The sequence below is a fragment of the Hydractinia symbiolongicarpus genome, chromosome 2, assembly GCF_029227915.1.
Source record: "Hydractinia symbiolongicarpus strain clone_291-10 chromosome 2, HSymV2.1, whole genome shotgun sequence".
NCBI lineage: Eukaryota > Metazoa > Cnidaria > Hydrozoa > Anthoathecata > Hydractiniidae > Hydractinia > Hydractinia symbiolongicarpus.
The window spans coordinates 32,141,689-32,161,574 of NC_079876.1; the positions used below are offsets into that span (position 1 = coordinate 32,141,689).

The window sequence follows — 19,886 nt, forward strand, 5'->3', positions numbered from 1 at the left end:
CTAGTAGGGGACACCCGGGTTTGAACCAGGGACCTCTCGATCTGCAGTCGAATGCTCTACCACTGAGCTATATCCCCAGCCAAGGACGGAATCCACGCACAGGGTATATAACATCAACGCGTGAGAGAGCAACTTAACTTAAAAAATGTACACTTCCCGCACCGGAAATCGAACCCGGGCCGCCTGGGTGAAAACCAGAAATCCTAACCACTAGACCATGCGGGACACATTCGCACCACTAAGTAATTTAGATGTCATGCTTTTTCTGACAATTTGAACTAGCTCTGTCTTTCTGTTCGTGTCAAAAAGACCTTTTTGCGTCCCCTGCGAGTAGGATTCGAACCTACGCGGGAAGATCCCATTTGATTTCTAGTCAAACGCCTTAACCACTCGGCCATCGCAGCCTGACAAACCGCTGGCCATTGCCACAAGGCCGACCAGAAAGCACAACATTACTGCTAAAGGCACTGCCCGGATTTGAACCGGGGATCTCCTGTTTACTAGACAGGCGCTTTAACTGCTAAGCCACAGCGCCTGCCTGTTGGGAGATTTTGAAAATCTCAATATCACACGTCTGAAATGCCGTTAAGGCTACTAACACACCGGGACGTGATACACTGTCACTCGAAAATTTTGGAAATGAGTAGTAACGCATTGGTGGTTCAGTGGTAGAATTCTCGCCTGCCACCCGGGAGATTGGGGTTCGATTCCCCGCCAATGCATCGTGTTTTACCTACACCAGAAAATACCCTCCGTAAAAAAGAAAGGAAGGAAAATAAATAAAAAAACATAGCTGAGGAAAAGTGCTACGGCTGCTTGCATTCGCCACCTCAAACCGCCCTGCTGGGCAGTGATAAAATGCCGAGACTCGGGATTGAACCAGGGACCTTCAGATCTTCAGTCTGACGCTCTCCCAACTGAGCTATCTCGGCCATGATCAATTCTATCACATGGCAAAGGTCTGTACGTTGTGATAGACACTTGACCAGATCAAAAAGAATGTTTGAAGATTCGCTGCGAGTAGGGTTCGAACCTACGCGGGAAGATCCCATTAGATTTTAAGTGTAACGCCTCAACCACTCGGCCATCGCAGCAGAAATTGCTGGGTAACCAGAATAATTCACCAGCTCACCACTCAGGTGCCGAAGAGGACAAAAAGCCAACTAGTAGGGGACACCCGGGTTTGAACCAGGGACCTCTCGATCTGCAGTCGAATGCTCTACCACTGAGCTATATCCCCAGCCAAGGCGGAATCCACGCACAGGGTATATAACATCAACGCGTGAGAGAGCAACTTAACTTAAAAAATGTACACTTCCCGCACCGGGAATCGAACCCGGGCCGCCTGGGTGAAAACCAGAAATCCTAACCACTAGACCATGCGGGACACATTCGCACCACTAAGTAATTTAGATGTCATGCTTTTTCTGACAATTTGAACTAGCTCTGTCTTTCTGTTCGGGTCAAAAACACCTTTTTGCGTCCGCTGCGAGTAGGATTCGAACCTACGCGGGAAGATCCCATTTGATTTCTAGTCAAACGCCTTAACCACTCGGCCATCGCAGCCTGACAAACCGCTGGCCATTGCCACAAGGCCGACCAGAAAGCACAACATTACTGCTAAAGGCACTGCCCGGATTTGAACCGGGGATCTCCTGTTTACTAGACAGGCGCTTTAACCGCTAAGCCACAGCGCCTGCCTGTTGGGAGATTTTGAAAATCTCAATATCACACGTCTGAAATGCCGTTAAGGCTACTAACACACCGGGACGTGATACACTGTCACTCGGAAATTTTGGAAATTAGTAGTAACGCATTGGTGGTTCAGTGGTAGAATTTTCGCCTGCCAGGCAGGAGTCCGGGGTTCGATTCCCCGCCAATGCATCGTGTGTTACCTACACCAGAAAATACCCTCCGTAAAAAAGAAAGGAAGGAAAATAAATAAAAAAACATAGCTGAGGAAAAGTGCTACGGCTGCTTGCATTCACCACCTCAAACCGCCCTGCTGGGCAGTGATAAAATGCCGAGACCCGGGATTGAACCAGGGACCTTCAGATCTTCAGTCTGACGCTCTCCCAACTGAGCTATCTCGGCCATGATCAATTCTATCACATGGCAAAGGTCTGTACGTTGTGATAGACACTTGACCAGATCAAAAAGAATGTTTGAAGATTCGATGCGAGTAGGGTTCGAACCTACGCGGGAAGATCCCAATAGATTTCAAGTCTAACGCCTTAACCACTCGGCCATCGCAGCAGAAATTGCTGGGTAACCAGAATAATTCACCAGCTCACCACTCAGGTGCCGAAGAGGACAAAAAGCCAACTAGTAGGGGACACCCGGGTTTGAACCAGGGACCTCTCGATCTGCAGTCGAATGCTCCACCACTGAGCTATATCCCCAGCCAAGGACGGAATCCACGCACAGGGTATATAACATCAACGCGTGAGAGAGCAACTTAACTTAAAAAATGTACACTTCCCGCACCGGGAATCGAACCCGGGCCGCCTGGGTGAAAACCAGAAATCCTAACCACTAGACCATGCGGGACACATTCGCACCACTAAGTAATTTAGATGTCATGCTTTTTCTGACAATTTGAACTAGCTCTGTCTTTCTGTTCGTGTCAAAAACACCTTTTTGCGTCCGCTGCGAGTAGGATTCGAACCTACGCGGGAAGATCCCATTTGATTTCTAGTCATACGCCTTAACCACTCGGCCATTGCAGCCTGACAAACCGCTGGCCATTGCCACAAGGCCGACCAGAAAGCACAACACTACTGCTAAAGGCACTGCCCGGATTTGAACCGGGGATCTCCTGTTTACTAGACAGGCGCTTTAACCGCTAAGCCACAGCGCCTGCCTGTTGGGAGATTTTGAAAATCTGAATATCACACGTCTGAAATGCTGTTAAGGCTACTAACACACCGGGACGTGATACACTGTCACTCGGAAATTTTGGAAATGAGTAGTAACGCATTGGTGGTTCAGTGGTAGAATTCTCGCCTGCCACGCGGGAGACCGGGGTTCGATTCCCCGCCAAGGCATCGTGTTTTACCTACACCAGAAAATACCCTCCGTAAAAAAGAAAGGAAGGAAAATAAATAAAAAAACATAGCTGAGGAAAAGTGCTACGGCTGCTTGCATTCACTACCTCAAACCGCCCTGCTGGGCAGTGATAAAATGCCGAGACCCGGGATTGAATTAGGGACTTCAGATCTTCAGTCTGACGCTCTCCCAACTGAGCTATCTCGGCCATGATCAATTCTATCACATGGCAAAGGTCTGTACGTTGTGATAGACACTTGACCAGATCAAAAAGAATGTTTGAAGATTCGCTGCGAGTAGGGTTCGAACCTACGCGGGAAGATCCCATTAGATTTCAAGTCTAACGCCTTAACCACTCGGCCATCGCAGCAGAAATTGCTGGGTAACCAGAATAATTCACCAGCTCACCACTCAGGTGCCGAAGAGGACAAAAAGCCAACTAGTAGGGGACACCCGGGTTTGAACCAGGGACCTCTCGATCTGCAGTCGAATGCTCTACCACTGAGCTATATCCCCAGCCAAGGACGGAATCCACGCACAGGGTATATAACATCAACGCGTGAGAGAGCAACTTAACTTAAAAAATGTACACTTCCCGCACCGGGAATCGAACCCGGCCGCCTGGGTGAAAACCAGAAATCCTAACCACTACACCATGCGGGACACATTCGCACCACTAAGTAATTTAGATGTCATGCTTTTTCTGACAATTTGAACTAGCTCTCTCTTTCTGTTCGTGACAAAAACACCTTTTTGCGTCCGCTGCGAGTAGGATTCGAACCTACGCGGGAAGATCCCATTTGATTTCTAGTCAAATGCCTTAACCACTCGGCCATCGCAGCCTGACAAACTGCTGGCCATTGCCACAAGGCCGACCAGAAAGCACAACATTACTGCTAAAGGCACTGCCCGGATTGGAACCGGGGATCTCCTGTTTACTAGACAGGCGCTTTAACCGCTAAGCCACAGCGCCTGCCTGTTGGGAGATTTTGAAAATCTCAATATCACACGTCTGAAATGCCGTTAAGGCTACTAACACACCGGGACGTGATACACTGTCACTCGGAAATTTTGGAAATGAGTAGTAACGCATTGGTGGTTCAGTGGTAGAATTCTCGCCTGCCACGCGGGAGACCGGGGTTCGATTCCCCGCCAATGCATCGTGTTTTACCTACACCAGAAAATACCCTCCGTAAAAAAGAAAGGAAGGAAAATAAATAAAAAAACATAGCTGAAGAAAAGTGCTACGGCTGCTTGCATTCACCACCTCAAACCGCCCTGCTGAGCAGTGATAAAATGCCGAGACCCGGGATTGAACCAGGGACCTTCAGATCTTCAGTCTGACGCTCTCCCAACTGAGCTATCTCGGCCATGATCAATTCTATCACATGGCAAAGGTCTGTACGTTGTGATAGACACTTGACCAGATCAAAAAGAATGTTTGAAGATTCGCTGCGAGTAGGGTTCGAACCTACGCGGGAAGATCCCATTAGATTTCAAGTCTAACGCCTTAACCACTCGGCCATCGCAGCAGAAATTGCTGGGTAACCAGAATAATTCACCAGCTCACCACTCAGGTGCCGAAGAGGACAAAAAGCCAACTAGTAGGGGACACCCGGGTTTGAACCAGGGACCTCTCGATCTGCAGTCGAATGCTCTACCACTGAGCTATATCCCCAGCCAAGGACGGAATCCACGCACAGGGTATATAACATCAACGCGTGAGAGAGCAACTTAACTTAAAAAATGTACACTTCCCGCACCGGGAATCGAACCCGGCCGCCTGGGTGAAAACCAGAAATCCTAACCACTACACCATGCGGGACACATTCGCACCACTAAGTAATTTAGATGTCATGCTTTTTCTGACAATTTGAACTAGCTCTGTCTTTCTGTTCGTGTCAAAAGCACCTTTTTGCGTCCGCTGCGAGTAGGATTCGAACCTACGCGGGAAGATCCCATTTGATTTCTAGTCAAACGCCTTAACCACTCGGCCATCGCAGCCTGACAAACTGCTGGCCATTGCCACAAGGCCGACCAGAAAGCACAACATTACTGCTAAAGGCACTGCCCAGATTTGAACCGGGGATCTCCTGTTTACTAGACAGGCGCTTTAACCGCTAAGCCACAGCGCCTGCCTGTTGGGAGATTTTGAAAATCTCAATATCACACGTCTGAAATGCCGTTAAGGCTACTAACACACCGGGACGTGATACACTGTCACTCGGAAATTTTGGAAATTAGTAGTAACGCATTGGTGGTTCAGTGGTAGAATTTTCGCCTGCCACGCGGGAGTCCGGGGTTCGATTCCCCGCCAATGCATCGTGTTTTACCTACACCAGAAAATACCCTCCGTAAAAAAGAAAGGAAGGAAAATAAATAAAAAAACATAGCTGAGGAAAAGTGCTACGGCTGCTTGCATTCACCACCTCAAACCGCCCTGCTGGGCAGTGATAAAATGCCGAGACCTGGGATTGAACCAGGGACCTTCAGATCTTCAGTCTGACGCTCTCCCAACTGAGCTATCTCGGCCATGATCAATTCTATCACATGGCAAAGGTCTGTACGTTGTGATAGACACTTGACCAGATCAAAAAGAATGTTTGAAGATTCGCTGCGAGTAGGGTTCGAACCTACGCGGGAAGATCCCAATAGATTTCAAGTCTAACGCCTTAACCACTCGGCCATCGCAGCAGAAATTGCTGGGTAACCAGAATAATTCACCAGCTCACCACTCAGGTGCCGAAGAGGACAAAAAGCCAACTAGTAGGGGACACCCGGGTTTGAACCAGGGACCTCTCGATCTGCAGTCGAATGCTCTACCACTGAGCTATATCCCCAGCCAAGGACGGAATCCACGCACAGGGTATATAACATCAATGCGTGAGAGAGCAACTTAACTTAAAAAATGTACACTTCCCGCACCGGGAATCGAACCCGGGCCGCCTGGGTGAAAACCAGAAATCCTAACCACTAGACCATGCGGGACACATTCGCACCACTAAGTAATTTAGATGTCATGCTTTTTCTGACAATTTGAACTAGCTCTGTCTTTCTGTTCGTGTCAAAAACACCTTTTTGCGTCCGCTGCGAGTAGGATTCGAACCTACGCGGGAAGATCCCATTTGATTTCTAGTCATACGCCTTAACCACTCGGCCATCGCAGCCTGACAAACCGCTGGCCATTGCCACAAGGCCGACCAGAAAGCACAACACTACTGCTAAAGGCACTGCCCGGATTTGAACCGGGGATCTCCTGTTTACTAGACAGGCGCTTTAACCGCTAAGCCACAGCGCCTGCATGTTGGGAGATTTTGAAAATCTCAATATCACACGTCTGAAATGCCGTTAAGGCTACTAACACACCGGGACGTGATACACTGTCACTCGGAAATTTTGGAAATGAGTAGTAACGCATTGGTGGTTCAGTGGTAGAATTCTCGCCTGTCACGCGGGAGACCGGGGTTCGATTCCCCGCCAATGCATCGTGTTTTACCTACACCAGAAAATACCCTCCGTAAAAAAGAAAGGAAGGAAAATAAATAAAAAAACATAGCTGAAGAAAAGTGCTACGGCTGCTTGCATTCACCACCTCAAACCGCCCTGCTGGGCAGTGATAAAATGCCGAGACCCGGGATTGAACCAGGGACCTTCAGATCTTCAGTCTGACGCTCTCCCAACTGAGCTATCTCGGCCATGATCAATTCTATCACATGGCAAAGGTCTGTACGTTGTGATAGACACTTGACCAGATCAAAAAGAATGTTTGAAGATTCGCTGCGAGTAGGGTTCGAACCTACGCGGGAAGATCCCATTAGATTTCAAGTCTAACGCCTTAACCATTCGGCCATCGCAGCAGAAATTGCTGGGTAACCAGAATAATTCACCAGCTCACCACTCAGGTGCCGAAGAGGACAAAAAGCCAACTAGTAGGGGACACCCGGGTTTGAACCAGGGACCTCTCGATCTGCAGTCGAATGCTCTACCACTGAGCTATATCCCCAGCCAAGGACGGAATCCACGCACAGGGTATATAACATCAACGCGTGAGAGAGCAACTTAACTTAAAAAATGTACACTTCCCGCACCGGGAATCGAACCCGGGCCGCCTGGGTGAAAACCAGAAATCCTAACCACTAGACCATGCGGGACACATTCGCACCACTAAGTAATTTAGATGTCATGCTTTTTCTGACAATTTGAACTAGCTCTGTCTTTCTGTTCGTGTTAAAAACACCTTTTTGCGTCCGCTGCGAGTAGGATTCGAACCTACGCGGGAAGATCCCATTTGATTTCTAGTCATACGCCTTAACCACTCGGCCATCGCAGCCTGACAAACCGCTGGCCATTGCCACAAGGCCGACCAGAAAGCACAACACTACTGCTAAAGGCACTGCCCGGATTTGAACCGGGGATCTCCTGTTTACTAGACAGGCGCTTTAACCGCTAAGCCACAGCGCCTGCCTGTTGGGAGATTTTGAAAATCTCAATATCACACGTCTGAAATGCCGTTAAGGCTACTAACACACCGGGACGTGATACACTGTCACTCGGAAATTTTGGAAATGAGTAGTAACGCATTGGTGGTTCAGTGGTAGAATTCTCGCCTGCCACGCGGGAGACCGGGGTTCGATTCCCCGCCAATGCATCGTGTTTTACCTACACCAGAAAATACCCTCCGTAAAAAAGAAAGGAAGGAAAATAAATAAAAAAACATAGCTGAAGAAAAGTGCTACGGCTGCTTGCATTCACCACCTCAAACCGCCCTGCTGGGCAGTGATAAAATGCCGAGACCCGGGATTGAACCAGGGACCTTCAGATCTTCAGTCTGACGCTCTCCCAACTGAGCTATCTCGGCCATGATCAATTCTATCACATGGCAAAGGTCTGTACGTTGTGATAGACACTTGACCAGATCAAAAAGAATGTTTGAAGATTCGCTGCGAGTAGGGTTCGAACCTACGCGGGAAGATCCCATTAGATTTCAAGTCTAACGCCTTAACCACTCGGCCATCGCAGCAGAAATTGCTGGGTAACCAGAATAATTCACCAGCTCACCACTCAGGTGCCGAAGAGGACAAAAAGCCAACTAGTAGGGGACACCCGGGTTTGAACCAGGGACCTCTCGATCTGCAGTCGAATGCTCTACCACTGAGCTATATCCCCAGCCAAGGACGGAATCCACGCACAGGGTATATAACATCAACGCGTGAGAGAGCAACTTAACTTAAAAAATGTACACTTCCCGCACCGGGAATCGAACCCGGCCGCCTGGGTGAAAACCAGAAATCCTAACCACTACACCATGCGGGACACATTCGAACCACTAAGTAATTTAGATGTCATGCTTTTTCTGACAATTTGAACTAGCTCTGTCTTTCTGTTCGTGTCAAAAACACCTTTTTGCGTCCGCTGCGAGTAGGATTCGAACCTACGCGGGAAGACCCCAATTGATTTCTAGTCAAACGCCTTAACCACTCGGCCATCGCAGCCTGACAAACTGCTGGCCATTGCCACAAGGCCGACCAGAAAGCACAACATTACTGCTAAAGGCACTGCCCAGATTTGAACCGGGGATCTCCTGTTTACTAGACAGGCGCTTTAACCGCTAAGCCACAGCGCCTGCCTGTTGGGAGATTTTGAAAATCTCAATATCACACGTCTGAAATGCCGTTAAGGCTACTAACACACCGGGACGTGATACACTGTCACTCGGAAATTTTGGAAATGAGTAGTAACGCATTGGTGGTTCAGTGGTAGAATTCTCGCCTGCCACGCGGGAGACCGGGGTTCGATTCCCCGCCAATCCATCGTGTTTTACCTACACCAGAAAATACCCTCCGTAAAAAAGAAAGGAAGGAAAATAAATAAAAAAACATAGCTGAAGAAAAGTGCTACGGCTGCTTGCATTCACCACCTCAAACCGCCCTGCTGGGCAGTGATAAAATGCCGAGACCCGGGATTGAACCAGGGACCTTCAGATCTTCAGTCTGACGCTCTCCCAACTGAGCTATCTCGGCCATGATCAATTCTATCACATGGCAAAGGTCTGTACGTTGTGATAGACACTTGACCAGATCAAAAAGAATGTTTGAAGATTCGCTGCGAGTAGGGTTCGAACCTACGCGGGAAGATCCCATTAGATTTCAAGTCTAACGCCTTAACCACTCGGCCATCGCAGCAGAAATTGCTGGGTAACCAGAATAATTCACCAGCTCACCACTCAGGTGCCGAAGAGGACAAAAAACCAACTAGTAGGGGACACCCGGGTTTGAACCAGGGACCTCTCGATCTGCAGTCGAATGCTCTACCACTGAGCTATATCCCCAGCCAAGGACGGAATCCACGCACAGGGTATATAACATCAACGCGTGAGAGAGCAACTTAACTTAAAAAATGTACACTTCCCGCACCGGGAATCGAACCCGGGCCGCCTGGGTGAAAACCAGAAATCCTAACCACTAGACCATGCGGGACACGTTCGCACCACTAAGTAATTTAGATGTCATGCTTTTTCTGACAATTTGAACTAGCTCTGTCTTTCTGTTCGTGTCAAAAACACCTTTTTGCGTCCGCTGCGAGTAGGATTCGAACCTACGCGGGAAGATCCCATTTGATTTCTAGTCAAACGCCTTAACCACTCGGCCATCGCAGCCTTTCAAACCGCTGGCCATTGCCACAAGGCCGACCAGAAAGCACAACATTACTGCTAAAGGCACTGCCCGGATTTGAACCGGGGATCTCCTGTTTACTAGACAGGCGCTTTAACCGCTAAGAAACAGCGCCTGCCTGTTGGGAGATTTTGAAAATCTCAATATCACACGTCTGAAATGCCGTTAAGGCTACTAACACACCGGGACGTGATACACTGTCACTCGGAAATTTTGGAAATGAGTAGTAACGCATTGGTGGTTCAGTGGTAGAATTCTCGCCTGCCACGCGGGAGACCGGGGTTCGATTCCCCGCCAATGCATCGTGTTTTACCTACACCAGAAAATACCCTCCGTAAAAAAGAAAGGAAGGAAAATAAATAAAAAAACATAGCTGAGGAAAAGTGCTACGGCTGCTTGCATTCACCACCTCAAACCGCCCTGCTGGGCAGTGATAAAATGCCGAGACCCGGGATTGAACCAGGGACCTTCAGATCTTCAGTCTGACGCTCTCCCAACTGAGCTATCTCGGCCATGATCAATTCTATCACATGGCAAAGGTCTGTACGTTGTGATAGACACTTGACCAGATCAAAAAGAATGTGTGAAGATTCGCTGCGAGTAGGGTTCGAACCTACGCGGGAAGATCCATTAGATTTCAAGTCTAACGCCTTAACCACTCGGCCATCGCAGCAGAAATTGCTGGGTAACCAGAATAATTCACCAGCTCACCACTCAGGTGCCGAAGAGGACAAAAAGCCAACTAGTAGGGGACACCCGGGTTTGAACCAAGGACCTCTCGATCTGCAGTCGAATGCTCTACCACTGAGCTATATCCCCAGCCAAGGACGGAATCCACGCACAGGGTATATAACATCAACGCGTGAGAGAGCAACTTAACTTAAAAAATGTACACTTCCCGCACCGGGAATCGAACCCGGGCCGCCTGGGTGAAAACCAGAAATCCTAACCACTAGACCATGCGGGACACATTCGCACCACTAAGTAATTTAGATGTCATGCTTTTTCTGACAATTTGAACTAGCTCTGTCTTTCTGTTCGTGTCAAAAACACCTTTTTGCGTCCGCTGTGAGTAGGATTCGAACCTACGCGGGAAGATCCCATTTGATTTCTAGTCAAACGCCTTAACCACTCGGCCATCGCAGCCTGAAAAACCGCTGGCCATTGCCACAAGGCCGACCAGAAAGCACAACATTACTGCTAAAGGCACTGCCCGGATTTGAACCGGGGATCTCCTGTTTACTAGACAGGCGCTTTAACCGCTAAGCCACAGCGCCTGCCTGTTGGGAGATTTTGAAAATCTCAATATCACACGTCTGAAATGCCGTAAAGGCTACTAACACATCGGGACGTGATACACTGTCACTCGGAAATTTTGGAAATGAGTAGTAACGCATTGGTGGTTCAGTGGTAGAATTCTCGCCTGCCACGCGGAAGACCGGGGTTCGATTCCCCGCCAATGCATCGTGTTTTACCTACACCAGAAAATACCCTCCGTAAAAAAGAAAGGGAGGAAAATAAATAAAAAAACATAGCTGAGGAAAAGTGCTACGGCTGCTTGCATTCACCACCTCAAACCGCCCTGCTGGGCAGTGATAAAATGCCGAGACCCGGGATTGAACCAGGGACCTTCAGATCTTCAGTCTGACGCTCTCCCAACTGAGCTATCTCGGCCATGATCAATTCTATCACATGGCAAAGGTCTGTACGTTGTGATAGACACTTGACCAGATCAAAAAGAATGTTTGAAGATTCGCTGCGAGTAGGGTTCGAACCTACGCGGGAAGATCCCATTAGATTTCAAGTCTAACGCCTTAACCACTCGGCCATCGCAGCAGAAATTGCTGGGTAACCAGAATAATTCACCAGCTCACCACTCAGGTGCCGAAGAGGACAAAAAGCCAACTAGTAGGGGACACCCGGGTTTGAACCAGGGACCTCTCGATCTGCAGTCGAATGCTCTACCACTGAGCTATATCCCCAGCCAAGGACGGAATCCACGCACAGGGTATATAACATCAACGCGTGAGAGAGCAACTTAACTTAAAAAATGTACACTTCCCGCACCGGGAATCGAACCCGGGCCGCCTGGGTGAAAACCAGAAATCCTAACCACTAGACCATGCGGGACACATTCGCACCACTAAGTAATTTAGATGTCATGCTTTTTCTGACAATTTGAACTAGCTCTGTCTTTCTGTTCGTGTCAAAAACACCTTTTTGCGTCCGCTGCGAGTAGGATTCGAACCTACGCGGGAAGATCCCATTTGATTTCTAGTCAAACGCCTTAACCACTCGGCCATCGCAGCCTGACAAACCGCTGGCCATTGCCACAAGGCCGACCAGAAAGCACAACATTACTGCTAAAGGCACTGCCCGGATTTGAACCGGGGATCTCCTGTTTACTAGACAGGCGCTTTAACCGCTAAGCCACAGCGCCTGCCTGTTGGGAGATTTTGAAAATCTCAATATCACACGTCTGAAATGCCGTTAAGGCTACTAACACATCGGGACGTGATACACTGTCACTCAGAAATTTTGGAAATGAGTAGTAACGAATTGGTGGTTCAGTGGTAGAATTCTCGCCTGCCACGCGGGAGACCGGGGTTCGATTCCCCGCCAATGCATCGTGTTTTACCTACACCAGAAAATACCCTCCGTAAAAAAGAAAGGAAGGAAAATAAATAAAAAAACATAGCTGAGGAAAAGTGCTACGGCTGCTTGCATTCACCACCTTAAACCGCCCTGCTGGGCAGTGATAAAATGCCGAGACCCGGGATTGAACCAGGGACCTTCAGATCTTCAGTCTGACGCTCTCCCAACTGAGCTATCTCGGCCATGATCAATTCTATCACATGCCAAAGGTCTGTACGTTGTGATAGACAGTTGACCAGATCAAAAAGAAAGTTTGAAGATTCGCTGCGAGTAGGGTTCGAACCTACGCGGGAAGATCCCATTAGATTTCAAGTCTATCGCCTTAACCACTCGGCCATCGCAGCAGAAATTGCTCGGTAACCAGAATAATTCACCAGCTCACCACTCAGGTGCCGAAGAGGACAAAAAGCCAACTTGTAGGGGACACCCGTGTTTGAACCAGAGACCTCTCGATCTGCAGTCGAATGCTCTACCACTGAGCTATATCCCCAGCCAAGGACGCAATCCACGCACAGTGTATATAACATCAACGCGTGAGAGAGCAACTTAACTTAAAACATGTACACTTCCCGCACCGGGAATCGAACCCGGGCCGCCTGGGTGAAAACCACAAATCTTAAACACTAGACTATGCGGGACACATTCGCACCACTAAGTAATTTAGATGTCATGCTTTTTCTGACAATTTAAACTAGCTCTGTCTTTCTGTTCGTGTCAAAAACACCTTTTTGCGTCCGCTGCGAGTAGGATTCGAACCTACGCGGGAAGATCCCATTTGATTTCTAGTCAAACCCCTTAACCACTCGGCCATCGCAGCCTGACAAACCGCTGGCCATTGCCACAAGGCCGACCAGAAAGCACAACATTACTGCTAAAGGCACTGCCCGGATTTGAACCGGGGATCTCCTGTTTACTAGACAGGCGCTTTAACCGCTAAGCCACAGCGCCTGCCTGTTGGGAGATTTTGAAAATCTCAATATCACACGTCTGAAATGCCGTTAAGGCTACTAACACACCGGGACGTGATACACTGTCACTCGGAAATTTTGGAAATGAGTAGTAACGCATTGGTGGTTCAGTGGTAGAATTCTCGCCTGCCACGCCGGAGACCGGGGTTCGATTCCCCGCCAATGCATCGTGTTTTACCTACACCAGAAAATACCCTCCGTAAAAAGAAAGGAATGAAAATAAATAAAAAAACATAGCTGAAGAAAAGTGCTACGGCTGCTTGCATTCACCACCTCAAACCGCCCTGCTGGGCAGTGATAAAATGCCGAGACCCGGGATTGAACCAGGGACCTTCAGATCTTCAGTCTGACGCTCTCCCAACTGAGCTATCTCGGCCATGATCAATTCTATCACATGGCAAAGGTCTGTACGTTGTGATAGACAGTTGACCAGATCAAAAAGAAAGTTTGAAGATTCGCTGCGAGTAGGGTTCGAACCTACGCGGGAAGATCCCATTAGATTTCAAGTCTATCGCCTTAACCACTCGGCCATCGCAGCAGAAATTGCTCGGTAACCAGAATAATTCACCAGCTCACCACTCAGGTGCCGAAGAGGACAAAAAGCCAACTTGTAGGGGACACCCGTGTTTGAACCAGAGACCTCTCGATCTGCAGTCGAATGCTCTACCACTGAGCTATATCCCCAGCCAAGGACGCAATCCACGCACAGTGTATATAACATCAACGCGTGAGAGAGCAACTTAACTTAAAACATGTACACTTCCCGCACCGGGAATCGAACCCGAGCCGCCTGGGTGAAAACCAGAAATCTTAAACACTAGACCATGCGGGACACATTCGCACCACTAAGTAATTTAGATGTCATGCTTTTTCTGACAATTTAAACTAGCTCTGTCTTTCTGTTCGTGTCAAAAACACCTTTTTGCGTCCGCTGCGAGTAGGATTCGAACCTACGCGGGAAGATCCCATTTGATTTCTAGTCAAACGCCTTAACCACTCGGCCATCGCAGCCTGACAAACCGCTGGCCATTGCCACAAGGCCGACCAGAAAGCACAACATTACTGCTAAAGGCACTGCCCGGATTTGAACCGGGGATCTCCTGTTTACTAGACAGGCGCTTTAACCGCTAAGCCACAGCGCCTGCCTGTTGGGAGATTTTGAAAATCTCAATATCACACGTCTGAAATGCCGTTAAGGCTACTAACACACCGGGACGTGATACACTGTCACTCGGAAATTTTGGAAATGAGTAGTAACGCATTGGTGGTTCAGTGGTAGAATTCTCGCCTGCCACGCGGGAGACCGGGGTTCGATTCCCCGCCAATGCATCGTGTTTTACCTACACCAGAAAATACCCTCCGTAAAAAAGAAAGGAAGGAAAATAAATAAAAAAACATAGCTGAAGAAATGTGCTACGGCTGCTTGCATTCACCACCTCAAACCGCCCTGCTGGGCAGTGATAAAATGCCGAGACCCGGGATTGAACCAGGGATCTTCAGATCTTCAGTCTGACGCTCTCCCAACTGAGCTATCTCGGCCATGATCAATTCTATCACATGGCAAAGGTCTGTACGTTGTGATAGACACTTGACCAGATCAAAAAGAATGTTTGAAGATTCGCTGCGAGTAGGGTTCGAACCTACGCGGGAAGATCCCATTAGATTTCAAGTCTAACGCCTTAACCACTCGGCCATCGCAGCAGAAATTGCTCGGTAACCAGAATAATTCACCAGCTCACCACTCAGGTGCCGAAGAGGACAAAAGGCCAACTAGTAGGGGACACCCGGGTTTGAACCAGGGACCTCTCGATCTGCAGTCGAATGCTCTACCACTGAGCTAAATCCCCAGCCAAGGACGGAATCCACGCACAGGGTATATAACATCAACGCGTGAGAGAGCAACTTAACTCAAAAAATGTACACTTCCCGCACCGGGAATCGAACCCGGGCCGCCTGGGTGAAAACCAGAAATCTTAAACACTAGACCATGCGGGACACATTCGCACCACTAAGTAATTTAGATGTCATGCTTTTTCTGACATATTAAACTAGCTCTGTCTTTCTGTTCGTGTCAAAAACACCTTTTTGCGTCCGCTGCGAGTAGAATTCGAACCTACGCGGGAAGATCCCATTTGATTTCTAGTCAAACGCCTTAACCACTCGGCCATCGCAGCCTGACAAACCGCTGGCCATTGCCACATGGCCGACCAGAAAGCACAACATTACTGCTAAAGGCACTGCCCGGATTTGAACCGGGGATCTCCTGTTTACTAGACAGGCGCTTTAACCGCTAAGCCACAGCGCCTGCCTTTTGGGAGATTTTGAAAATCTCAATATCACACGTCTGAAATGCCGTTAAGGCTACTAACACACCGGGACGTGATACACTGTCACTCGGAAATTTTGGAAATGAGTAGTAACGCATTGGTGGTTCAGTGGTAGAATTCTCGCCTGCCACGCGGGAGACCGGGGTTCGATTCCCCGCCAATGCATCGTGTTTTACCTAAACCAGAAAATACCCTCCGTAAAAAAGAAAGGAAGGAAAATAAATAAAAAAACATAGCTGAAGAAATGTGCTACGGCTGCTTGCATTCACCACCTCAAACCGCCCTGCTAGGCAGTGATAAAATGCCGCGACCCGGGATTGAACCAGGGACCTTCAGATCTTCAGTCTGACGCTCTCCCAACTGAGCTATCTCGGCCATGATCAATTCTATCACATGGCAAAGGTCTGTACGTTGTGATAGACACTTGACCAGATCAAAAAGAATGTTTGAAGATTCGCTGCGAGTAGGGTTCGAACCTACGCGGGAAGATCCCATTAGATTTCAAGTCTAACGCCTTAACCACTCGGCCATCGCAGCAGAAATTTCTCGGTAACCAGAATAATTCACCAGCTCACCACTCAGGTGCCGAAGAGGACAAAAGGCCAACTAGGAGGGGACACCCGGGTTTGAACCAGGGACCTCTCGATCTGCAGTCGAATGCTCTACCACTGAGCTAAATCCCCAGCCAAGGACGGAATCCACGCACAGGGTATATAACATCAACGCGTGAGAGAGCAACTTAACTTAAAAAATGTACACTTCCCGCACCGGGAATCGAACCCGGGCCGCCTGGGTGAAAACCAGAAATCTTAAACACTAGACCATGCGGGACACATTCGCACCACTAAGTAATTTAGATGTCATGCTTTTTCTGACAATTTAAACTAGCTCTGTCTTTCTGTTCGTGTCAAAAACACCTTTTTGCGTCCGCTGCGAGTAGGATTCGAACCTACGCGGGAAGATCCCATTTGATTTCTAGTCAAACGCCTTAACCACTCGGCCATCGCAGCCTGACAAACCGCTGGCCATTGCCACATGGCCGACCAGAAAGCACAACATTACTGCTAAAGGCACTGCCCGGATTTGAACCGGGGATCTCCTGTTTACTAGACAGGCGCTTTAACCGCTAAGCCACAGCGCCTGCCTTTTGGGAGATTTTGAAAATCTCAATATCACACGTCTGAAATGCCGTTAAGGCTACTAACACACCGGGACGTGATACACTGTCACTCGGAAATTTTGGAAATGAGTAGTAACGCATTGGTGGTTCAGTGGTAGAATTCTCGCCTGCCACGCGGGAGACCGGGGTTCGATTCCCCGCCAATGCATCGTGTTTTACCTACACCAGAAAATACCCTCCGTAAAAAAGAAAGGAAGGAAAATAAATAAAAAAACATAGCTGAAGAAATGTGCTACGGCTGCTTGCATTCACCACCTCAAACTGCCCTGCTGGGCAGTGATAAAATGCCGAGACCCGGGATTGAACCAGGGACCTTCAGATCTTCAGTCTGACGCTCTCCCAACTGAGCTATCTCGGCCATGATCAATTCTATCACATGGCAAAGGTCTGTACGTTGTGATAGACACTTGACCAGATCAAAAAGAATGTTTGAAGATTCGCTGCGAGTAGGGTTCGAACCTACGCGGGAAGATCCCATTAGATTTCAAGTCTAACGCCTTAACCACTCGGCCATCGCAGCAGAAATTGCTCGGTAACCAGAATAATTCACCAGCTCACCACTCAGGTGCCGAAGAGGACAAAAGGACAACTAGTAGGGGACACCCGGGTTTGAACCAGGGACCTCTTGATCTGCAGTCGAATGCTCTACCACTGAGCTAAATCCCCAGCCAAGGACGTAATCCACGCACAGGGTATATAACATCAACGCGTGAGAGAGCAACTTAACTTAAAAAATGTACACTTTCCGCACTGGGAATCGAACCCGGGCCGCCTGGGTGAAAACCAGAAATCCTAACCACTAGACCATGCGGGACACATTCGCACCACTAAGTAATTTAGATGTCATGTTTTTTCTGACAATTTGAACTAGCTCTGTCCTTCTGTTTGTGTCAAAAACACCTTTTTGCGTCCGCCGCGAGTAGGATTCGAACCTACGCGGGAAGATCCCATTTGATTTCTAGTCAAACGCCTTAACCACTCGGCCATCGCAGCCTGACAAACCGCTGGTCATTGCCACAAGGCCGACCAGAAAGCACAACATTACTGCTAAAGGCATTGCCCGGATTTGAACCAGGGATATCCTGTTTACTAGACGGGCGCTTTAACCGCTAAGCCACAGTGCCTGCCTGTTGGGAGATTTTGAAAATCTCAATATCACACGTCTGAAATGCCATTAAGGCTACTGACACACCGGAACGTGATACACTGTCACTCAGAAATTTTGGAAATGAGTAGTCACGCATTGGTGGTTCAGTGGTAGAATTCTCGCTTGCCACGGTGGAAACCAGGGTTTGATTCCCCGCCAATGCATCGTGTTTTACCTACACCAGAAAATACCCTCCGTAAAAAAGAAAGGAAGGAAAATAAATAAAAAAACATAGCTGAAGAAAAGTGCTACGGCTGCTTGCATTCACCACCTCAAACCGCCCTGCTGGGCAGTGATAAAATGCCGACACCCGGGATTGAACAAGGGACCTTCAGATCTTCAGTCTGACGCTTTGCCAACTGAGCTATCTCGGCCATGATCAATTCTATCACATGGCAAAGGTCTGTACGTTGTGATAGACACTTGACCAGATCAAAAAGAATGTTTGAAGATTCGCTGCGAGTAGGGTTCGAACCTACGCGGGAAGATCCCATTAGATTTCAAGTCTAACGCCTGAACCACTCGGCCATCGCAGCAGAAATTGCTGGGTAACCAGAATAATTCATCAGCTCACCACTCAGGTACCGAAGAGAACAGAAAGCCAACTAGTAGGGGCCACCCGGGTTTGAACCAGGGACCTCTCGATCTGCAGTCGAATGCTCTACCACTGAGCTATATCCCCAGCCAAGGACGGATTCCACGCACAGGGTATATAACATCAACGCGTAAGAGAGCAACTTAACTTAAAAAATGTACACTTCCCGCACCGGGAATCGAACCCGGGCCGCCTGGGTGAAAACCAGAAATCCTAACCACTAGACTATGCGGGATACATTCGCATTGTCTTTCTGTTCGCATCAAAAACACTTTTTTGCGTCCGTTGCGAGTAGGATTCGAACCTACGCGGAAAGATCCCATTTGATTTCTAGTAAAACGCTTTAACCACTCGCCCATCGCAGCCTGACAAACTGCCGGCCATTGCCACAAGGCCGACCAGGAAGCACAACATTACCGCTAAAGGCACTGCCCGGATTTGAACCGGGGATCTCCTGTCTACTAGACAGGCGCTTTAACCGCTAAGGCACAGCGCCTGCCTGATAGGAGATTTTGAAAATCAAAATATCACACGTCTGAAATGCCGTTAAGGCTACTAACACACCGGAACGTGATACACTGTCACTCGGAAATTTTGGAAATGTATAGGCACGCATTGGTAGTTCAGTGGTAAAATTCTTGCCTGCCACGGTGGAGACCGGGGTTCCATTCCCCGCCAATGCATCGTGTTTTACCTACACCAGAAAATACCCTCCGTAAAAAAGAAGGGAAAGAAAATAAATAAAAAAACATAGCTGAAGGAAAGTGCTACGGCTGCTTGCATTCACCACCTCAAACCGCCCTGCTGGTCAGTGATAAAATGCCGAGACGCGAGATTGAACCAGGGACTTTCAGATCTTCAGTCTGACGCTCTTCAAACTGAGCTATCTCGGCCATGATCAATTCTATCAAATGGAAAAAGTCTGTACGTTGTGATAGACACTTGACCAGATCAAAAAGAATGTTTCAAGATTCGCTGCGAGTATGGCTCGAACCTACGCGGGAAGATCCCATTAGATTTCAATTCTAAGACCTTGACCACTCCGCCATTGCAGCAGACATTCCTGGGTAACCAGAATAATTCACCAGCTCACCACTCAGGTGCGCAGACGACAAAAAGCCAACTAGTAGGGGAAACCCGGGTTTGAACCAGGGACTTCTAGATCTGCAGTCGAATGCTCTACCACTGAGCTATATCCCCAGCCAAGGAAGGAATCTACGCACAGGGTATATAACATCAACGCGTGAGAGAGCAACTTAACTTGAAAAAATGTACACTTCCCGCACCGGGAATGG

At 48.5% G+C, this 19,886-nt stretch overlaps 59 non-coding genes across 59 annotated transcripts; 7 read left to right on the top strand and 52 right to left on the bottom strand.

The window, feature by feature from the left end:
* Nucleotides 1-5: 5 nt before the first annotated feature.
* On the bottom strand, nucleotides 6-77 carry Trnac-gca (transfer RNA cysteine (anticodon GCA)). Its single transcript has one exon. It is a non-coding gene; the product is annotated as a tRNA-Cys (tRNA).
* Nucleotides 78-1,012: 935 nt separating this feature from the next.
* On the bottom strand, nucleotides 1,013-1,094 carry Trnal-uaa (transfer RNA leucine (anticodon UAA)). Its single transcript has one exon. It is a non-coding gene; the product is annotated as a tRNA-Leu (tRNA).
* Nucleotides 1,095-1,168: 74 nt separating this feature from the next.
* Trnac-gca (transfer RNA cysteine (anticodon GCA)) lies at nucleotides 1,169-1,240 on the bottom strand. Its single transcript has one exon. It is a non-coding gene; the product is annotated as a tRNA-Cys (tRNA).
* A 75-nt stretch (nucleotides 1,241-1,315) lies between these two features.
* Nucleotides 1,316-1,387, bottom strand: Trnae-uuc (transfer RNA glutamic acid (anticodon UUC)). Its single transcript has one exon. It is a non-coding gene; the product is annotated as a tRNA-Glu (tRNA).
* A 97-nt stretch (nucleotides 1,388-1,484) lies between these two features.
* On the bottom strand, nucleotides 1,485-1,566 carry Trnas-aga (transfer RNA serine (anticodon AGA)). The gene has a single exon. It is a non-coding gene; the product is annotated as a tRNA-Ser (tRNA).
* A 58-nt stretch (nucleotides 1,567-1,624) lies between these two features.
* Trnat-agu (transfer RNA threonine (anticodon AGU)) lies at nucleotides 1,625-1,697 on the bottom strand. The gene has a single exon. It is a non-coding gene; the product is annotated as a tRNA-Thr (tRNA).
* Nucleotides 1,698-2,021: 324 nt separating this feature from the next.
* Nucleotides 2,022-2,094, bottom strand: Trnaf-gaa (transfer RNA phenylalanine (anticodon GAA)). The gene has a single exon. It is a non-coding gene; the product is annotated as a tRNA-Phe (tRNA).
* A 384-nt stretch (nucleotides 2,095-2,478) lies between these two features.
* Nucleotides 2,479-2,550, bottom strand: Trnae-uuc (transfer RNA glutamic acid (anticodon UUC)). Its single transcript has one exon. It is a non-coding gene; the product is annotated as a tRNA-Glu (tRNA).
* A 237-nt stretch (nucleotides 2,551-2,787) lies between these two features.
* Trnat-agu (transfer RNA threonine (anticodon AGU)) lies at nucleotides 2,788-2,860 on the bottom strand. The gene has a single exon. It is a non-coding gene; the product is annotated as a tRNA-Thr (tRNA).
* A 476-nt stretch (nucleotides 2,861-3,336) lies between these two features.
* Nucleotides 3,337-3,418, bottom strand: Trnas-uga (transfer RNA serine (anticodon UGA)). The gene has a single exon. It is a non-coding gene; the product is annotated as a tRNA-Ser (tRNA).
* A 74-nt stretch (nucleotides 3,419-3,492) lies between these two features.
* Trnac-gca (transfer RNA cysteine (anticodon GCA)) lies at nucleotides 3,493-3,564 on the bottom strand. Its single transcript has one exon. It is a non-coding gene; the product is annotated as a tRNA-Cys (tRNA).
* Nucleotides 3,565-4,137: 573 nt separating this feature from the next.
* Trnag-gcc (transfer RNA glycine (anticodon GCC)) lies at nucleotides 4,138-4,208 on the top strand. The gene has a single exon. It is a non-coding gene; the product is annotated as a tRNA-Gly (tRNA).
* Nucleotides 4,209-4,345: 137 nt separating this feature from the next.
* Trnaf-gaa (transfer RNA phenylalanine (anticodon GAA)) lies at nucleotides 4,346-4,418 on the bottom strand. Its single transcript has one exon. It is a non-coding gene; the product is annotated as a tRNA-Phe (tRNA).
* Nucleotides 4,419-4,498: 80 nt separating this feature from the next.
* Trnas-uga (transfer RNA serine (anticodon UGA)) lies at nucleotides 4,499-4,580 on the bottom strand. The gene has a single exon. It is a non-coding gene; the product is annotated as a tRNA-Ser (tRNA).
* Nucleotides 4,581-4,654: 74 nt separating this feature from the next.
* Nucleotides 4,655-4,726, bottom strand: Trnac-gca (transfer RNA cysteine (anticodon GCA)). Its single transcript has one exon. It is a non-coding gene; the product is annotated as a tRNA-Cys (tRNA).
* A 244-nt stretch (nucleotides 4,727-4,970) lies between these two features.
* On the bottom strand, nucleotides 4,971-5,052 carry Trnas-aga (transfer RNA serine (anticodon AGA)). Its single transcript has one exon. It is a non-coding gene; the product is annotated as a tRNA-Ser (tRNA).
* Nucleotides 5,053-5,507: 455 nt separating this feature from the next.
* On the bottom strand, nucleotides 5,508-5,580 carry Trnaf-gaa (transfer RNA phenylalanine (anticodon GAA)). Its single transcript has one exon. It is a non-coding gene; the product is annotated as a tRNA-Phe (tRNA).
* Nucleotides 5,581-5,816: 236 nt separating this feature from the next.
* Nucleotides 5,817-5,888, bottom strand: Trnac-gca (transfer RNA cysteine (anticodon GCA)). The gene has a single exon. It is a non-coding gene; the product is annotated as a tRNA-Cys (tRNA).
* Nucleotides 5,889-5,964: 76 nt separating this feature from the next.
* Trnae-uuc (transfer RNA glutamic acid (anticodon UUC)) lies at nucleotides 5,965-6,036 on the bottom strand. Its single transcript has one exon. It is a non-coding gene; the product is annotated as a tRNA-Glu (tRNA).
* Nucleotides 6,037-6,273: 237 nt separating this feature from the next.
* Nucleotides 6,274-6,346, bottom strand: Trnat-agu (transfer RNA threonine (anticodon AGU)). The gene has a single exon. It is a non-coding gene; the product is annotated as a tRNA-Thr (tRNA).
* A 116-nt stretch (nucleotides 6,347-6,462) lies between these two features.
* Trnad-guc (transfer RNA aspartic acid (anticodon GUC)) lies at nucleotides 6,463-6,533 on the top strand. Its single transcript has one exon. It is a non-coding gene; the product is annotated as a tRNA-Asp (tRNA).
* Nucleotides 6,534-6,670: 137 nt separating this feature from the next.
* On the bottom strand, nucleotides 6,671-6,743 carry Trnaf-gaa (transfer RNA phenylalanine (anticodon GAA)). Its single transcript has one exon. It is a non-coding gene; the product is annotated as a tRNA-Phe (tRNA).
* Nucleotides 6,744-6,979: 236 nt separating this feature from the next.
* Nucleotides 6,980-7,051, bottom strand: Trnac-gca (transfer RNA cysteine (anticodon GCA)). The gene has a single exon. It is a non-coding gene; the product is annotated as a tRNA-Cys (tRNA).
* Nucleotides 7,052-7,127: 76 nt separating this feature from the next.
* Nucleotides 7,128-7,199, bottom strand: Trnae-uuc (transfer RNA glutamic acid (anticodon UUC)). The gene has a single exon. It is a non-coding gene; the product is annotated as a tRNA-Glu (tRNA).
* A 237-nt stretch (nucleotides 7,200-7,436) lies between these two features.
* On the bottom strand, nucleotides 7,437-7,509 carry Trnat-agu (transfer RNA threonine (anticodon AGU)). The gene has a single exon. It is a non-coding gene; the product is annotated as a tRNA-Thr (tRNA).
* A 116-nt stretch (nucleotides 7,510-7,625) lies between these two features.
* Trnag-gcc (transfer RNA glycine (anticodon GCC)) lies at nucleotides 7,626-7,696 on the top strand. Its single transcript has one exon. It is a non-coding gene; the product is annotated as a tRNA-Gly (tRNA).
* Nucleotides 7,697-7,833: 137 nt separating this feature from the next.
* Nucleotides 7,834-7,906, bottom strand: Trnaf-gaa (transfer RNA phenylalanine (anticodon GAA)). Its single transcript has one exon. It is a non-coding gene; the product is annotated as a tRNA-Phe (tRNA).
* An 80-nt stretch (nucleotides 7,907-7,986) lies between these two features.
* On the bottom strand, nucleotides 7,987-8,068 carry Trnas-uga (transfer RNA serine (anticodon UGA)). Its single transcript has one exon. It is a non-coding gene; the product is annotated as a tRNA-Ser (tRNA).
* A 74-nt stretch (nucleotides 8,069-8,142) lies between these two features.
* On the bottom strand, nucleotides 8,143-8,214 carry Trnac-gca (transfer RNA cysteine (anticodon GCA)). The gene has a single exon. It is a non-coding gene; the product is annotated as a tRNA-Cys (tRNA).
* Nucleotides 8,215-8,995: 781 nt separating this feature from the next.
* Nucleotides 8,996-9,068, bottom strand: Trnaf-gaa (transfer RNA phenylalanine (anticodon GAA)). The gene has a single exon. It is a non-coding gene; the product is annotated as a tRNA-Phe (tRNA).
* Nucleotides 9,069-9,148: 80 nt separating this feature from the next.
* On the bottom strand, nucleotides 9,149-9,230 carry Trnas-uga (transfer RNA serine (anticodon UGA)). Its single transcript has one exon. It is a non-coding gene; the product is annotated as a tRNA-Ser (tRNA).
* Nucleotides 9,231-9,304: 74 nt separating this feature from the next.
* On the bottom strand, nucleotides 9,305-9,376 carry Trnac-gca (transfer RNA cysteine (anticodon GCA)). Its single transcript has one exon. It is a non-coding gene; the product is annotated as a tRNA-Cys (tRNA).
* A 76-nt stretch (nucleotides 9,377-9,452) lies between these two features.
* Nucleotides 9,453-9,524, bottom strand: Trnae-uuc (transfer RNA glutamic acid (anticodon UUC)). Its single transcript has one exon. It is a non-coding gene; the product is annotated as a tRNA-Glu (tRNA).
* A 97-nt stretch (nucleotides 9,525-9,621) lies between these two features.
* Trnas-aga (transfer RNA serine (anticodon AGA)) lies at nucleotides 9,622-9,703 on the bottom strand. The gene has a single exon. It is a non-coding gene; the product is annotated as a tRNA-Ser (tRNA).
* Nucleotides 9,704-9,950: 247 nt separating this feature from the next.
* Trnag-gcc (transfer RNA glycine (anticodon GCC)) lies at nucleotides 9,951-10,021 on the top strand. Its single transcript has one exon. It is a non-coding gene; the product is annotated as a tRNA-Gly (tRNA).
* Nucleotides 10,022-10,158: 137 nt separating this feature from the next.
* Trnaf-gaa (transfer RNA phenylalanine (anticodon GAA)) lies at nucleotides 10,159-10,231 on the bottom strand. The gene has a single exon. It is a non-coding gene; the product is annotated as a tRNA-Phe (tRNA).
* A 383-nt stretch (nucleotides 10,232-10,614) lies between these two features.
* Nucleotides 10,615-10,686, bottom strand: Trnae-uuc (transfer RNA glutamic acid (anticodon UUC)). The gene has a single exon. It is a non-coding gene; the product is annotated as a tRNA-Glu (tRNA).
* A 237-nt stretch (nucleotides 10,687-10,923) lies between these two features.
* On the bottom strand, nucleotides 10,924-10,996 carry Trnat-agu (transfer RNA threonine (anticodon AGU)). The gene has a single exon. It is a non-coding gene; the product is annotated as a tRNA-Thr (tRNA).
* A 324-nt stretch (nucleotides 10,997-11,320) lies between these two features.
* Trnaf-gaa (transfer RNA phenylalanine (anticodon GAA)) lies at nucleotides 11,321-11,393 on the bottom strand. The gene has a single exon. It is a non-coding gene; the product is annotated as a tRNA-Phe (tRNA).
* Nucleotides 11,394-11,473: 80 nt separating this feature from the next.
* Trnas-uga (transfer RNA serine (anticodon UGA)) lies at nucleotides 11,474-11,555 on the bottom strand. Its single transcript has one exon. It is a non-coding gene; the product is annotated as a tRNA-Ser (tRNA).
* Nucleotides 11,556-11,629: 74 nt separating this feature from the next.
* On the bottom strand, nucleotides 11,630-11,701 carry Trnac-gca (transfer RNA cysteine (anticodon GCA)). Its single transcript has one exon. It is a non-coding gene; the product is annotated as a tRNA-Cys (tRNA).
* Nucleotides 11,702-11,777: 76 nt separating this feature from the next.
* Nucleotides 11,778-11,849, bottom strand: Trnae-uuc (transfer RNA glutamic acid (anticodon UUC)). The gene has a single exon. It is a non-coding gene; the product is annotated as a tRNA-Glu (tRNA).
* A 97-nt stretch (nucleotides 11,850-11,946) lies between these two features.
* On the bottom strand, nucleotides 11,947-12,028 carry Trnas-aga (transfer RNA serine (anticodon AGA)). Its single transcript has one exon. It is a non-coding gene; the product is annotated as a tRNA-Ser (tRNA).
* Nucleotides 12,029-12,086: 58 nt separating this feature from the next.
* On the bottom strand, nucleotides 12,087-12,159 carry Trnat-agu (transfer RNA threonine (anticodon AGU)). The gene has a single exon. It is a non-coding gene; the product is annotated as a tRNA-Thr (tRNA).
* A 324-nt stretch (nucleotides 12,160-12,483) lies between these two features.
* Trnaf-gaa (transfer RNA phenylalanine (anticodon GAA)) lies at nucleotides 12,484-12,556 on the bottom strand. The gene has a single exon. It is a non-coding gene; the product is annotated as a tRNA-Phe (tRNA).
* Nucleotides 12,557-13,249: 693 nt separating this feature from the next.
* On the bottom strand, nucleotides 13,250-13,322 carry Trnat-agu (transfer RNA threonine (anticodon AGU)). Its single transcript has one exon. It is a non-coding gene; the product is annotated as a tRNA-Thr (tRNA).
* A 323-nt stretch (nucleotides 13,323-13,645) lies between these two features.
* Nucleotides 13,646-13,718, bottom strand: Trnaf-gaa (transfer RNA phenylalanine (anticodon GAA)). The gene has a single exon. It is a non-coding gene; the product is annotated as a tRNA-Phe (tRNA).
* Nucleotides 13,719-14,271: 553 nt separating this feature from the next.
* Nucleotides 14,272-14,353, bottom strand: Trnas-aga (transfer RNA serine (anticodon AGA)). The gene has a single exon. It is a non-coding gene; the product is annotated as a tRNA-Ser (tRNA).
* Nucleotides 14,354-14,411: 58 nt separating this feature from the next.
* Trnat-agu (transfer RNA threonine (anticodon AGU)) lies at nucleotides 14,412-14,484 on the bottom strand. Its single transcript has one exon. It is a non-coding gene; the product is annotated as a tRNA-Thr (tRNA).
* A 116-nt stretch (nucleotides 14,485-14,600) lies between these two features.
* On the top strand, nucleotides 14,601-14,671 carry Trnag-gcc (transfer RNA glycine (anticodon GCC)). Its single transcript has one exon. It is a non-coding gene; the product is annotated as a tRNA-Gly (tRNA).
* A 290-nt stretch (nucleotides 14,672-14,961) lies between these two features.
* Trnas-uga (transfer RNA serine (anticodon UGA)) lies at nucleotides 14,962-15,043 on the bottom strand. The gene has a single exon. It is a non-coding gene; the product is annotated as a tRNA-Ser (tRNA).
* A 531-nt stretch (nucleotides 15,044-15,574) lies between these two features.
* Nucleotides 15,575-15,647, bottom strand: Trnat-agu (transfer RNA threonine (anticodon AGU)). Its single transcript has one exon. It is a non-coding gene; the product is annotated as a tRNA-Thr (tRNA).
* A 116-nt stretch (nucleotides 15,648-15,763) lies between these two features.
* Trnag-gcc (transfer RNA glycine (anticodon GCC)) lies at nucleotides 15,764-15,834 on the top strand. Its single transcript has one exon. It is a non-coding gene; the product is annotated as a tRNA-Gly (tRNA).
* Nucleotides 15,835-16,124: 290 nt separating this feature from the next.
* Trnas-uga (transfer RNA serine (anticodon UGA)) lies at nucleotides 16,125-16,206 on the bottom strand. The gene has a single exon. It is a non-coding gene; the product is annotated as a tRNA-Ser (tRNA).
* A 391-nt stretch (nucleotides 16,207-16,597) lies between these two features.
* Trnas-aga (transfer RNA serine (anticodon AGA)) lies at nucleotides 16,598-16,679 on the bottom strand. The gene has a single exon. It is a non-coding gene; the product is annotated as a tRNA-Ser (tRNA).
* Nucleotides 16,680-16,737: 58 nt separating this feature from the next.
* Nucleotides 16,738-16,810, bottom strand: Trnat-agu (transfer RNA threonine (anticodon AGU)). The gene has a single exon. It is a non-coding gene; the product is annotated as a tRNA-Thr (tRNA).
* Nucleotides 16,811-16,926: 116 nt separating this feature from the next.
* On the top strand, nucleotides 16,927-16,997 carry Trnag-gcc (transfer RNA glycine (anticodon GCC)). Its single transcript has one exon. It is a non-coding gene; the product is annotated as a tRNA-Gly (tRNA).
* A 137-nt stretch (nucleotides 16,998-17,134) lies between these two features.
* Trnaf-gaa (transfer RNA phenylalanine (anticodon GAA)) lies at nucleotides 17,135-17,207 on the bottom strand. The gene has a single exon. It is a non-coding gene; the product is annotated as a tRNA-Phe (tRNA).
* An 80-nt stretch (nucleotides 17,208-17,287) lies between these two features.
* On the bottom strand, nucleotides 17,288-17,369 carry Trnas-uga (transfer RNA serine (anticodon UGA)). Its single transcript has one exon. It is a non-coding gene; the product is annotated as a tRNA-Ser (tRNA).
* Between the last annotated feature and the right edge of the window lie 2,517 nt (nucleotides 17,370-19,886).